Genomic DNA, 14,940 nt, shown 5'->3' with positions numbered 1-14,940 from the left:
CTCATTAACAGAATTATTACTTATAGCTCAAGTGAATGCACACCAAGAATGACGTTTAACTGCAGTTACTGCAAAGACAATTTTCATGTATTTACCAGTTTCCAGCTCTCATCCACACACTGCATGCTTGATAGGTGCACACAGARTTGTCATGAATGAGGGAGACCTGAAGAAAATCCTTCTCAGAAGATACCGCAAAGGCACCACGAAGCCCTGGGGAGCACATCTCAGGCTTCAGCTTCACAGCCTCTTCCTCAGCCTCTTCTGAGCTGCTCTGGTTTGAGAGTGTGTCACTACAAATTGACACCGTAGAAAGAGCCTCACTGAGCTCCAAATTACACCTCCATTTGGGGGAAATAAAAGAAAGAAACAAGCAAAAATGTAACACTCTGAAAAATAAGGGGAACTGGCAAGATTCTGTCTCCAAGAACAAAACCAGGACACTATATCTATCAGTTCAAAGCACAAGAGAACAAGAAAATTCAGCATGGGACAAATCTGAAGGTGCATGAAGACTCATTCAGTAGTCAAGATGACTGGAGAGAAGTCATGCACGAACAGGTAGAGGCAGCAGCAAACTGAAGCAGAACGCGTGCTTGAAGGGAAGTATTTAATCAATACACAGGAAAGAGCACCCTGCAAACCCAGCGAAGGAACGCGGAGCCCACTGCACTGAGGAGCCACTCTCCTTTCRTCGCATGCAACTGCTGCAGACCCACAGAGATAAAGAGGTGATTACAGCTCTTGTGGTTTAAGTGACATATGGATCAGAACTGCCCAAAGTACAGTACTGTAAGTGCCACTGAACCGCATTAGAAACTGAACATGAACATCTGAATTTCAGCATGAATGAGGAAAAACATTTAGAACAGCTTGGAATGAATCCCGTTCCTCCCTCTCACCAAGGAAAACAGATGGTATTAGGAAGATGAACAACATCCTACCAATCTCCACTACTGTTCTTAAAGTATAAAAACAGGGAGGTARAGAAATATAGGCCCAAAAGGAGTTTTTTCTGGTCCATGTCCTGCTATAACTTACAATCACACCATTTAACCTCTTAAAATCTCTGGACTCCATCCCATCTAACGGATACCGGCCCATCCTGCTATTTGGTCCTGGCTAGTCATACTGGAATATTCCTGTAGAAACTGCTTTTTCTGAAGTTCATACCACTATTAATACATGGCCTAAATTAACTCTAAGACCACTTATTTATTCCTGTGCTAAGATTCTCACTTTTAGGTATGAATTTGATAGAATACACAGAAGTCTAACAGAAGGAACAAATACAGGAATAGAAACTCTCAAAATAATCTAAAACAGATTCATCTTTGCAGAAATCTTTTTGATCATATGTGGCTATCTAAGGTATAGAAAAAATTGAATAAAAATACTGTCATTTGAACTAATATGTTTTTTTCAGGAATAAAACATGCTATACAATTTTTATTTATTTCTAGTTTTGAATTTGGACATAAAATAATCTCTCCTTTTGTATGGTTTACATGCCACAACTTTCTGCTTGATCATTTGACAGTTTTAGACAGTACTTTGAGATTTTACCTTTTCATTACTAACAGCTGCCAAAATCGGTCTGAAATTACTCGTTTTAAAACTAATTTTGAAAAAATCTTTAAAAACAGGACATACTTGCCAAGTACGCTGATATTCTTTAGACAAATAAATCCCAGAAAGTGTTTACTAAGGGAGTACAGATCTGAACTATGAGCCTCTTCAACACATTTAATGACATTTCCTTTCCTTAAACGTCTTCAGCAAATACCATTTATCCTACATAGCGGTGTGTTTAAGAGTACATCCTGCTCTCTGTGTTTCAGTGCAACCATTTCTTCTCATCAACAGGAAGATGTTTTGCTGAAATCCATTTTATTAAATAAAAATCCATTTAAATAAAAATGCAAATTAGACAAAAACTTCTAATTAAAAATTTCCTCCTGCCCAGAGTAACTTCTAACATGTTTTTCTATTTTTTTTTTTTTTATAATAAAGTTTTCAACATGGTTACTGATTTTTTTTTTTTTTTTATAATAAAGTTTTCAACATGGTTACTGATCATATTTTACAATTGGATCTGCAGGCAAATTTTGAAGAAGGGATTTGTTCCAAATCAGATAAAGGAACCAAAAATTTTCAATGGAAAGCAGACCAAAAAAAAAATATACCTAGGTAGAAATATATATTCAACTGAATAATTATTTTGCAAATATTCATCTAAACATCTGTTAGAATTCTAATATACTATATTACATAAACACATATTTGCATTTTTAACCAGTTTTTATTAAATTGCAAATGGCATTAAACTATTAATATCACTTGTTCACAACTTCCACGGAACATTTTATCTTTGCAGCAAGGGAGCACAGCTATGTGAAAAAGGTAAGAGGTTTACAGCCCTACCAAGGGAAATCAATGGTAACATCCAACAGATCTTTGATATGTCTTGATATCCTGGCCTAACTGTTTGGTATATTAAAGGAGCGAAACCAATGAAATCTATGCGGTCTTCTTAAACTGGCATTAGAACAAAGGAACAAGCATGATTATTCCAATAGTGTGAGATCTTTCACTGAACTTAACAAAAAAGAAATTTCTGTTTATCCAACTGTTTCTTCCTTAGAAAAGAAGAAACAAACAAACAAAAAAATCTAATTAGCTTGCTGCAGAAAGAGAGAGCTGTCCAAAAACCAAGAGTCTCAAGAGTCTTCATCAGAACAACTGTTAATGGCTGTGACAACAGCTTCAAATGAAGAGTAAAGAAAGCTACTTGTTTCCCTTCCTTGATATCCTGGTGTGCAAAAATTCCGAACAAAACAGCTACTGTAACAAACCCTGTGCCACTATTGAGACTACCCCTATACTTCTGGGTAACGCTCAGGAGGCTGCAGCCAGATTGTGCTCATCAATAAGCACAGAGGCAACAGTCCCCACTCCAAAAGGTCTGCAGCCTAATTCCATACCTAGAGTCAAGCAATGGGCAAAACATAAATGAAAAATAAGAAATAAGATATACCACTAACACAGCCAAAAAGAGAACTCATTTTCATTAGCAGACAGGTACAATAGTTTTTCTCTGTCCACATCCTGCTTAAAGCAAACTGCTTGCAAGGTTTAAAAGTAACTTAATTATTATACATAATTAGTCAAACAAGCCACATGCAATTGGCCATTTATTGTGAATACAGAAGAAAAAAAAGAAAATTGAATTTTCAATTGAAAAAACTGAAAGGCATCTTGAGGAAAAGTTACACTCCTTTACAGAGCTGTAGAAAATATTCTGTGTGTAGGACTGGCTGATGAAAATAGGCAAAAAGAGGATAACTGACACTGAAAAATGACATCTCCAGTATTTTAAGTCCCTTCTCCCCAGTCACTACACTGGAGGAAACCTGTCTGCGAGCAGATGAACCCGAGCGCTCTCTTGCCGAGCTGCAGAGCTGATGGAAGCTGCGCAGCGCAGGCACTAGAGCAGCACAATGGTGAATCACAGAGCTAGGAATTTTTATTTGAGCTTTACTGCTTAYATCTAGCTCAAATGAGATACAGGCTTAAGAGTAAGGATATATGCACATAAGCACACACACACACACAAAAAGTTATTAAGTTTGAAAATTTCTAGAAAAATCAGGATGGAAGCTGTTGAACTGGCAGTGAGATTTGTGCACATCAATCTGTAATAGAATTATAATAAAAGCATTTCAGTGTGTCACCTTCTACGATAGAATAAAAAAGATACTATTTAGCAGACAAAGAACTTGTTCTGGATTTAGAGCATGATTATAATACATGTCAGTCTGATGAAGAAAAAGTTTTTAGGAGTTTAGAACAAATTGCTTCTCGAAATTTTCTTGACTTTTTTTTTCCCCCTCCTTCTACTAAGGGTGCGTATATATTCTTTGAGAAACCCTATCAGTTAGCAAACACTCTCTGTGTCATGGCCAGTGTCAGGACACAAGCTGCAGCCCACTGTTTCACCAGCCCGGCTGTGCCGGGAGGCTGGTTGAACACTGGCACGGGTTGCTCAGGAGGCTGCGGTGACTCCAGCCTTGGAGACCTTCCAACCCACCTGGACATGACCCTGGGCAACCTGCTCTAGGTGATGCTGCTTGAGCAGGGGTTTGAACAGGGCCATCTCAAGAGGTTCCTCCTGAACTATTCTGTGAGTCCATGATTTTTTCTAATAAAAACTGTTTTGACAAGAATTTCCAATGTCAGTATACTCAGAAGCTCCTTCCTCTATAAAGAAATAGATGTGGAAAGTTTAAAAAAAATCCTTCTTACACTAAGGTTAAAAAAAAAAAGAAAAAAAAAAAGAAAAAAGAATGTGAGAGAGAGTTACTGCAGGTCCCAGTGTCCCATTTACGRTTAGAAGCAGTCGGTCATAGAGTACTAAAGGTTCACATACCCTAATTTGAAATTCCGGTTAATATTCCAGTGATGATGTTCTAAATATTTCATATTCTGTGGTGAGTATGGGTGTCTCCACCATGTACACAGAATCACAAAATCATTAAGGTTGGAAGGGTCATGTAATAAATATCTGCACAAAAAAAAAAAAAAACCCTCAAAACAAACAAACAAAAAACCCACCACAGGTTAAGCATTAGCATCCTGGATGTCATGGCTTTGGTCATACTGAACATATCTATTATCCCGAGGTGAAAAATATTGCTAGAATTCCTAGGTGACACTGAATGAAGTCACTAAAACTCAACACTTTCAATCTAAGAAATCCAAAGTTCCAAAATCAATTTCAAAATCAAGTCTTTGTTTAAAAAGACATTTATACTTTTTATATCATTTCATTTTGTATCAGAAGTAACTGCACAATGTGGCAAGCTGTATCATTTCAAGTCATGCAGAAAAATGAAATACTCAGTGAACTAATTACAGGAGCAGCTGCTTTTAAAACCAATGTGTTAGACTGTGATAACATTTCTAGATTACTGCAAATAGCTGCTCCTCCAATTTACACACAAGGTGTTTAATATTTTCTGATTCAAGTTGTCAAGATGGTTTATTACAACGCAAATAGKACAAACTCTGACCTAGAAAATAAGACCAAAAAAACCCCCACTGCTGATTTACCTGTACTTTCAAATAAAATACAATGAAGACAATACTTGACTTTCATATACATGGTATCTATACACAGTGTCAAATCATTCCAGAATATATTAGGTGTTATTATGAACACTTAGCAACAACTTATTAAGTAACTGAAAAAATATCTTTCAAAACAAAAGATTGAATTCCACTATTTCAAAATAACTTAGGTAACACCTTTGGTATTTAGTTATGCAACTTTAAATTTTAACTGCTTCCAAGAATTTCCTCAAAAACTCACTGTATTCTCCTTGAAACAAATTGAAAGGTACTAGAGTGCAATCAATTATGAGACAGTAAAATGAGATTCGCTTAATTTATTTCCATGTGGTTGAAAAGCTCCTATTAATTCTTTAGGAGAATTCTTTGGGCATTCTGAATGTAGAGGCACAGAACTGAAATCACCCGCACTCTCCAAAAAACATGAGTGTTTTTAGCTAGTGCAGATCCAAGGCTTTCACAACCGCAAGCATCTTTGTTGAGGGTGTAGAACCATTTTGGTTTTTGCAAGATCTTTTTGCTACCTCCACCACAGCCCCATAAAGCAGCAGGCACCAAAGGCCGCAACTACCTCGCAGTGTGGCACCACRACGTGAAGGCTGAGGTGCTTCCTTCAGTGTATCCAGCACGGCAAGGCAGCAAACACACGGGTTAGTAACACAGGCACTTCAACTACTGACTTTCTAGCAGGGATAATTAAGTCTGCTAGCACAGGAAGCGCACACCACTGAATTCAATCCCAAAAGCTCTGGTTTTTGAAAACRCAATAAACACCATGGGTTTTGGTTTTCCAGCACTGTTGTAGATCAAATATAAAATACATTTTAATGTTTTTTTTCTCTTCATGTGTTACGGGATACAGTCAATGTTTTCTGGAGGGACGGAACTCCAAAAACTTTGGGGTTTTTTTTCTGAAAAAACGAAGAAAAGGATGCACAAGAACAAATAAAAAGGAGTGGAAGGGTTYATTTTTATATTCACTTTGCATGCCCACGAGAGACAGCTCACAGACCGATTACTCTCTGCACTGGTCAAATATTCACTGACTTCCTAGTAGGGTCATGCAAAAGTGGAATAATGCTGCTCTATCAGAGGACRAGGCAAGCGGCAGAGGAAAACGCACTAACTTCCATCAGGCGACACTGAAAGCCCAGCTCCCTCAGCAACCTTGAACAGAAGCTCATGTCAGCATGAAGCACGGTCAGATTCCCTTTGCACTTTCATTCATTCGCCCTTCTGAATCACTTTCACAAGCTTGGAAAAACAACAAATCGCTGTTATGAAAAAAGATTTCATCACATTTGAAATTAGCTCCGTGCTACATAAGGATGAAATTCTATTTCTGCCAAGTTCACTTCGAGTTCACAACAGAAATTCAATCTAAGAAGCAGACTTTTATATCTCATTCTACCTGTTGCAAAAATCTGCGTTTACCAGATCCAAGGAAAAATATGCAACCACAAGAATGAAAGAGTTTTTTAAATTTTACCATAGCAGAAAACAAGTTTTTTTTAAAGGGTTATACCAAAACCAGAAAGGTTAATTTTCCTAGTAAGAAGCCAAGATTATTGAAACATTTCTCAAACACTGCTCTACACTGCTTTTTGTTCACTTTGTGCTCTCCTAACTCACTTTCATTGAATGTGTATTTTGCAAATCACCTCACTTCCTTCAAAACGCTGTATTAACAAAAATAAAAATGCTTTAGACACATTAAGATTGCTATTCATTGTTTGCATCATTTTAAATAAAATATAGCCAAGTAGATTTAGAGCTTACAAACTTAAATTTTACTAATATTTCAAAACTGATCCAGTAGACATATGACCTTAAAATAGTGGTCCTTCTCTAACACAGCATGCCTACTGACATCTAAGCTATTTGATAATAATCAACACGTGGTGAGAAGATACTCTCAGCTGTACTCAAGACCRTCTGTAATAGCTCCATTTCATCCAACACAACTAAGAGCAACATTTGGCTTAAAATGAATAGGAAAATCTGAAAAGAACTTGAAATTCTGCACTGTTCAGGCTAGACACAGCCTATACATGAATAAATGTTACAAAAACACCCTAATTAAAATGAATCTTTAATGTTTTCCCCTTTTGTTTAGGCATTAGAATGAGAACCTGGTGAGTGCTGCTAAGATCCCTTTCAGAATTACAAGTCTATGAATGTGCATCAATTAAATACGTCTGATTACAAGACTATTAATATTTATGGAGGAAAAAATGCAGTATGTACTTGTCCATTATTCCTGTAGCTGCAGACCTCAAGGTAGTGAGCATTTAGTCAATCAACTAGCACAATCACACTCCTCATTTGAAGAACTGATAATCTCATAGAATCATAAAATTTATCTTCATCTTAGGCCTGCTCTGCTATCTTCGTGCTAGCCCTGGATTGCAATGCGCAGAAATTACTATAAGACATTTGAGACTGAGAGAAATTTTACTGTTATTATCTTACTCGGGCAATAAAAAAAAATAAAAAATGAAATACATGGGKTTGCCAATGACACAGGTTAGGAAGAAGTTGTTTGACTGAAAAAGGATCATAGCTCAATTTCTAATATTTTGATCCAACTACTATCAAATACACTAGGATGTAACTATAATACGTATGTATCACCAGACTGAACATGTTGTAGCTGTGCACAGACCTGCGAGTAGCCTTTAAACGCTCGGGACAGCCCAGCAACTTGCAAAGAGAACAATAAGGTTTCCCAAGCCAACCTGGAAGTCTGGTTAGTGCTACGCTCTTCCTTTGTGTCACTGCACATGCTGCACTTGCAACAATCACAAATCACCTTGAATATTCATAAATAATCAAGGAGAGTTCTCCCCTTTCAGACATTAAAGAATCAGAAGAAAAATATGGCAATGGGCATAAAGTGAAAAATTAATGGGTCAGGTTTAAAAAGCCACTGGGCTGACTTAAGATTCAAGAGAAAACTTGGTCAAGTTGGTCATGGAGAAATAACTAAAATATTCCTTAAAATTTTCCAGCTGAACATCATCCTGTTGGAAACYATATTTTGCCCCAAATGGTATTTGCCATTGAAACTTGTTCGTATGAGAGCACCGTCTTCYGAACAAAACGAGTACAAAAGGATTAAAGCATGCTGTGGTTTGAGCGTAACTTTCCCAAAGACCAAGGTATTCACAGCACTGCTCGTCCCCAYGCCCACCTGGAGAAAAGAGAGGAATACGGGGAAATGAGGGCTCCGAGCAGCTGCAAGGGCAGTCTGGACAACACCGATGCTGCAACTACAGATGAAACAGAAAGAAAAATATAAAAACCATCCTCTCAAACTCAGCCACTAACTACCTACTGAAGCCTGTTCCTTTATTCTCCTGCTTGATTTAATTTTATCAGTGGACAGCAGCATGACACAAGAACAGGCAGTAACAGTCACCCACATCTCACTTAGACATAACCCAGAACAACAGATTTCAGAGGAAGTAACGCACACATCAAAAATGTTTTTATTCGATGTCTTCAGAAAAAAAGACAAGATGAAAAGCAACAATGTTTAAAAGCCTTGTATTAAGAATGTCTACATTCTACTACAGAATATTGTTGCTTTCTACAGCACCTTGAGGGGAAAACTGCTTTTATAATGGCTTTTATACAATATTTATAGGACCCTTAACAGTAATATTGAAAGCCTTTGAAAAGCCAGCCCCATTGCTCTTGGCTAGTCTCCTTTATTATTTTCCCACTGTCCCCAACAAAATGGCAGTGTGCAATTGTACTTTTATCAGATCCCACATAAAAAAAAAAATAGTTCAGAAGAGGCTAGAAAAATCAGGCACTTTAAAGTTAAGAAACATCTAAAAGAGGCTGCCCTTAAATCCTGAATTTTACCACTTCCTATACCTATGACATGATCCAGTCTCTAATCACTTAGCATTATCAGTTTGGTCTAGGCACTTTAATTTTCAGAATTCCCCCGCCTCATATGCTCCTAAAGTGAATGTGCAGTGAGTCTACCAAGTAGGCATAAATGGCAATTTCCTCACTGTACATTATAGTCAATTATGAATTGTCTTTTATGAGCACAGAAATTTCAATTGCCAAATTTCTACATTCTACACCACATACCTGAAGCACCAGAATGTTAAGAACTAGCATAACTTATTATAATGTTAATAAGTTAATTTTCATTGTGCCTCTGAAAGCATCTGAGATGTTTATTAAAACTTAAGGAAAAAAAAATCAACATCAAAAAATTAGCCAAATTAGCCAAAAACTAAGCCTGGAAATTGTCAATCAAATGTTTGACTAAATCATTAACAACTAAAACTAGACACCTATCATCTTAATAATTATTCCATCTGCTTAATTATACATATTGATAATGTTCTGCCTTTAAGTCAGATACAGCTTTGGAAGCTCAGCCTCAGACAGGTACATTCCAATTTCAACACGACAGTAAAGTAGTTCTCTTTCACACACAACTTTTTCTTAGTTTGAACCTTAATTGAGGAAAAGATAATAAATCTAAAAAATATGCAGATTTGCATTTCCATTTAAATCTGTTTAAACCTGTTTCTGTATCTAGCAATAACATTTAAACATACTGAAGTCTGATTTGTTATTAGACTTCRCTAAAAATATGTACGAGTATGGTCCAAGACTTATCGGTGCTGATTTCTATGCATTTTATGCATTATATGCATAGCCKATCTATGACTAACACAAAACAAGTAATCAACTGATTTCCAGTTAAAAACTTTGTATTAATCTGATCTAGTCCTCTCTTATTTAGATAAAAGTCCAGACTCTGGAAATCCCAATTGTATAACATTTAGGGAAACTAATCCCAATGATAGCATAATTTTTTTTTTTTTTTTTTTTTTTGCGCTTCAGAAAATGTAATATCTGAAGACTTGTACAACCCAGAAATGTGCCTAACTACTACCTACTGTTCTTCTACAATCAGTTTCTTACAAAATGAATATATTTTTATAGAAGTTACAAAGGGTCAAATTCTTATCAACCACTTGAAACCAGTTCTCCTCCACAATCAATTGATTGCTTTTTAATGACTAGCATTGATTTAGAGTCTTTAAAATAGAGGAGAGAGCCAGGCTGCGAGCATGACAGCCATTATGTTCCTGTGATGCTGTGCCTTTCCTGAAGTGAATGCAACAGGAACATCCTTGTTTGTGCATTCCTGCTAAGAATGAAAACTCAGATCATAAAATAATTTTTGAAAGTCAGAGATGCTATTACAGAAGTTGATAAGACTTGTTAATGTGTCTCATTCTTTAGAAATCAAGTATTCATTACAAAACTGTATTACCGATAACTGTGAAACTATCTTTTCTTGCCTCGTGATAGCACAAATCACCATCTGTAAATCTTTTTTCCCCACAGAAAAGTAACACAGTAAGAAACAAAAGTAAAGGTTGTTGTAGTAATTAGTCACTGTACTATCTGTGGCAAGTAGCCTTTCATGAGCTCTAGGATTTGAGGAGACTGACCAGAAAAGCTTCAGCTAATAATTCTTTTAATATTCATCCCGTGCACAATTGGCAAGCAGCAAAGAGAAGAAGAGCCCTGATTAACTTCTGTGCCTAGGATCTAATGACCTGCTAGGAACTCACTTGGGTCCCAGAGAATTCAGTTCATTCTGTAATATTATTGCCTCTAAATATCAGCGTAACTGTCATCTAGAAAATCTGAATACGTATTTATGTCCCAGATACTGGAGTTCTGTGGACTCCAGCTGTCTTGAATTAGGTGAGGATGTGACTTCCACGCATAGTTTATGTATTTCTGTTCTTTCTCCTTGGATTTTTTTTGCTATCGATTCAGCCCTTCTCTTTCTCCAACATATTTCCTGTTCTAAAAAAAATCAATTTTACAATAATTATCGCCTGGAATCTGGGATTTGTATTTACTACAACTATTGTTTTTTTTTTTCTTATATTTTCAGAAAGAAAGAAAAGCTGAATATTGTTTCAGAAAGTAGTATTTTTCTTCATTAAGTCATTTTTGTTTTAGGAAATAAACTTTATAAAAGTGTTGTCAATCATAAGGAAGGAGGAACTGAAAAATATTCCAACCAGTTTCAGTAAGATATATTTTCTAGTTTAGGTATCATGACATTYCAATAGGAGATAGAAAATTATATACATTTATTTCCAAATGCAGTCTGACTGATACTGCTAAGCTTTGGGTTTTGCAGTACAGCAGACACAAACTGCTGGGAGGCCATTCCCAGTATGGGTCTATGAGACTTCATTTCAGACACAGATGTACCAAAAATCTATTGGGGAAATCTGAAGAAGTGTAACAAAACATTAAAATCTCTGATAATCATGGAAAATGTAATTATAGAATGAAATAGTACCAAACATCATTCTTTACAGACAATAACATATTTGTTTGTTGTATCATTTAATCTCAAAAGACGAAAGATCAGAAGCACCCTCTAGAAAGAGTATCCTACTGAGAATGCTAATCTGGATAGAGTACCTGGTTTAGTCCTTAAAATTGGAAAGTGCTATCTTCCATTAAGAGAAAGTTCATTTAAAATTTCTAAAAATTTAGCATTGAAACAATTATGTCACAACCCAGAATGGAATTTAACTGAAAACAGCCGAATAACAGATCAGTAAAACCAATTCCATTAAAACATAAAAGAGTAAGAATCCAACAGATTTTGTCTCATCCACAATTGCCAAGAGTTTAATTTTCCTAAGAAAAAAACTGGGACAGAACCTTGTGTAACATTTGCTCTTTGTGCACTTCACTGGAAAGACAACCATAACAAAAAAATCACTTGTTTTCCAGCTGTTACACACCTTGCCTATGCCATGCTTTTGGTAGCTTTTCTCATCCAATGGAGGTATTTATAAAACAAACAAAAAACAAACATAGAAATGTGATGATTCATCAAAAGGTGGATTCTTATTAATTTTAGCAAATGATGTAACTAGCAACATTAGCGAAGATATTGAATAAAACTGAAGAGCACTGTTTTGCTGACTTACACACAACCACCAACATAGCTAAAATAACCATGAACACCTAATGGTCTGCAACATCAGCATGTGATAAGCAAATTAATTCTYACAGAAGTCTGAATTACATAAGCTCATGTCAACATCCATCATCTTTTGAATTCATGTTAGTTGGTTTGAAAGAAAATAGATGCAACATGAATGATATATTCATAGTTTTTGGCTATATTCTGTCATCCAGACATGGCAAATCATCAGTTTTAAAGATAACTCTTGCAGCCTTTGTTTTCAATAAGGAAACTATCCAGAGAATATTTCTCCCTTAACAACACATGTTCCATTATTTCACCTGGCTGCCAACATTAGCATTGAAGAGACAAAAGGAAGAAAGGTTTTCTTATGTGCAGTAGTCCCTCTTTTTGAGGGAGGCTAGACATAAAATCATTGGTCAGGTGAGCTTAATGACACATTTATGGACTAGGGAAACTGTCAGGAGCACAAAGAACTGGAGTCAGTATATATCCCAGGGCTGAAATAAATTTTAGATGAAAATCTAGTTTCTCTCATTGCCCTTGGCTGTCAAAAAAAGCTTGCAAGGAATATGAGTGGGAACTGGAAACAGGAATCTCTCCATTTAGAGGTTGGTACTTCTGACTTCATATGCTGGATATATTTCTGCCACCGTCCACTTGAGAGCAAAGCATTTCTTGCAATGACTAAGTTGCTTTTACTTTACTGCTCTTGTATGAGTATCAGCTCAGTAGAAATATGTGTACAGACATAAACAAATAAATATTGCCACTTGTCAGCCAAAACTTTCAAAATCTTTGAAGTCCCACATGCCCTCAATTGGAAGCAATGAACGATAAGCCAACATAAATCACTCTCATTTATGAATCCAGCACCAACCACAGAGAAACTAAGTTGCTTTCTAATACAGAGATCTACCCCACTACACAAGTCCTGGAATCTGCATGAGTCTTCCATTAAAGGTTACAAAACAGAAGCTTTATACCAATAATATTTCCAAGAACAGAAATCAGTCAATAATACTTCTGGGAACTTGCACAGAGTTCATCATTTCCCCATCTGGTTTAGCTGGGGCTCGCCTACTGAATCCTAGACACTTTTAAATGCTAGTTGACAAAACAAGGTCATCTCTCTAGTTCAGTGGTTTTTTCTGGCTTGGCTCATTCTTTTCTGGTTTTATGTCTAAATGTTATTTTTATAGGATTTAACATCCTATAACAAGTTATTTTTAACGTACTCGCTTCTATGACTCTATGTCAAGCTTGCAAATAGTTCTCCTAAAACAGAACAGGCAAACACCAAGCCTGTAAACTTTGCTACAGTTTCCGTCTGGAAAAATTATTTTCATTTGAAAAGGGTAATCAAACTCCTCATTATCCAACTTGCACTTAAAGCTGCCTTTCATTAAACTTTTTATTTAATAGACAAAGGTTAAAGCACAGCTTGAAAGTATGTGCCTAGATGTCCATTCACTAACTAACAAAGTGCTAAGAATTTGGGCAAGTGCACACACATCCACACCTAGTGATGTGAGAGACTCCCCCCGGACACTCAGAGAGGTGCATTCCATCTCTGTACCTGCCAGCAGCCACAGAACACCTGGGCGGCTCAGTCAGAGCACAGCAAAGAGCACTGCACCAAAGCAACCAGAGCTAATCACATGCAGGAACTGCTACTAGTATYGAAGGTAAATTTATATGCACTGTAAAGGTAATAACTAAAATTACGCTRATTTCACTTAGAAAGACGTTATTAAGTCTAAAAGCAACTCTACAACATTCTTAATTACTTTGTGGGACCTTTCCAGAAGAAATCTGGAAAAGGATGTTTATGTTACAAGGTTCACTGGTGTACTTAGTAAAAGGATGTTTGCTGGAATATACAGAGAATGACTCCATGAGACTCAATTATATTTTAACCACCAATTTTGGATGATGCTTTTCTTTCAGAGCTTTAAGAAACCTAGATATATGAATAGTAATCATACATTTAAAAATACGCATTATTCCAAGTGTTATCAAGTGCAATTTCTGTAACGTGGACACTAGCTCCAAAATAATCTTTCAGTATAGCAAATGCCAAGCGTTCAAAAATCACACAATGGTAATACTGATTTTATCTTGTGCTTACGGGCTGCATGGCAAGGAAATGAGGAAGAGTATTTTTCCATTAACTCTTTGCAACAGGATGGTAGTTGCAGGGAACAGTAAGCTAAAACTACAAGAAGATTAAAAAACGCCTTCAAACACACACAGGAAAAAAAAAAAAAGAAGAATACAGAAAAAAAGCCACACATATCATTAAAAACCACATACACCCACAGAGGACAGGGAAGGGTAAGCTTGTAAGAAGTACAGTCCCRGCGCAAATGATTTACATTTACTAATACCATTTGTGAGCACAGAGAAGTAAAGCTTTCCTGAGAGTCATGGGAAAATACTTCAGCTGATGGAGACTTGTGCTGCTCCCCTCCCTGCACATTCTTCCACTGCGCTCACACCACACCACCTGTCTCCTATCTGTGTGGTCACAGATGCAGCCATTTACTGGAGCAGCAGCAGCCCCATCCAAGAAAGGACACATGCCTACTTGCCTAAACTTGATATCCTGCATGCACTTGCAAAAAAAAAAAAAAATCCTCAAAAAGATCCTCAAAGATTACAGATGAATAAAAAGAGAAAGTGGTGCTATAGCAAGACTAGTAATATATCCTTTAAAATACATATGCTTAGATATATTATAAAAGAATATCTAATATCATTTGTGGTAGTGCATGGACAAAGGAAATCAGACATGAGAG

The 14,940-nt window shown here is 36.5% G+C and overlaps 1 protein-coding gene across 1 annotated transcript in view; it reads right to left on the bottom strand.

Moving 5' to 3' along the window:
- Nucleotides 1-14,554, bottom strand: part of LRRC7 (leucine rich repeat containing 7) — a 95,855-nt gene extending 81,301 nt beyond the window's left edge. The window contains exon 1 of the mRNA XM_026037186.1: nt 14,530-14,554. The gene's annotated coding sequence lies outside the window, so the exon portion shown is untranslated. The remainder of the gene's footprint in view (nt 1-14,529) is intronic.
- Between the last annotated feature and the right edge of the window lie 386 nt (nt 14,555-14,940).

The sequence above is a fragment of the Nothoprocta perdicaria genome, unplaced genomic scaffold (genome assembly GCF_003342845.1).
Source record: "Nothoprocta perdicaria isolate Ctin4 unplaced genomic scaffold, notPer1 scaffold_191, whole genome shotgun sequence".
NCBI classification, from domain to species: domain Eukaryota; kingdom Metazoa; phylum Chordata; class Aves; order Tinamiformes; family Tinamidae; genus Nothoprocta; species Nothoprocta perdicaria.
Note: the sequence above shows the minus strand (reverse complement) of the source record. Positions and strands in the feature narration are given on the sequence as shown.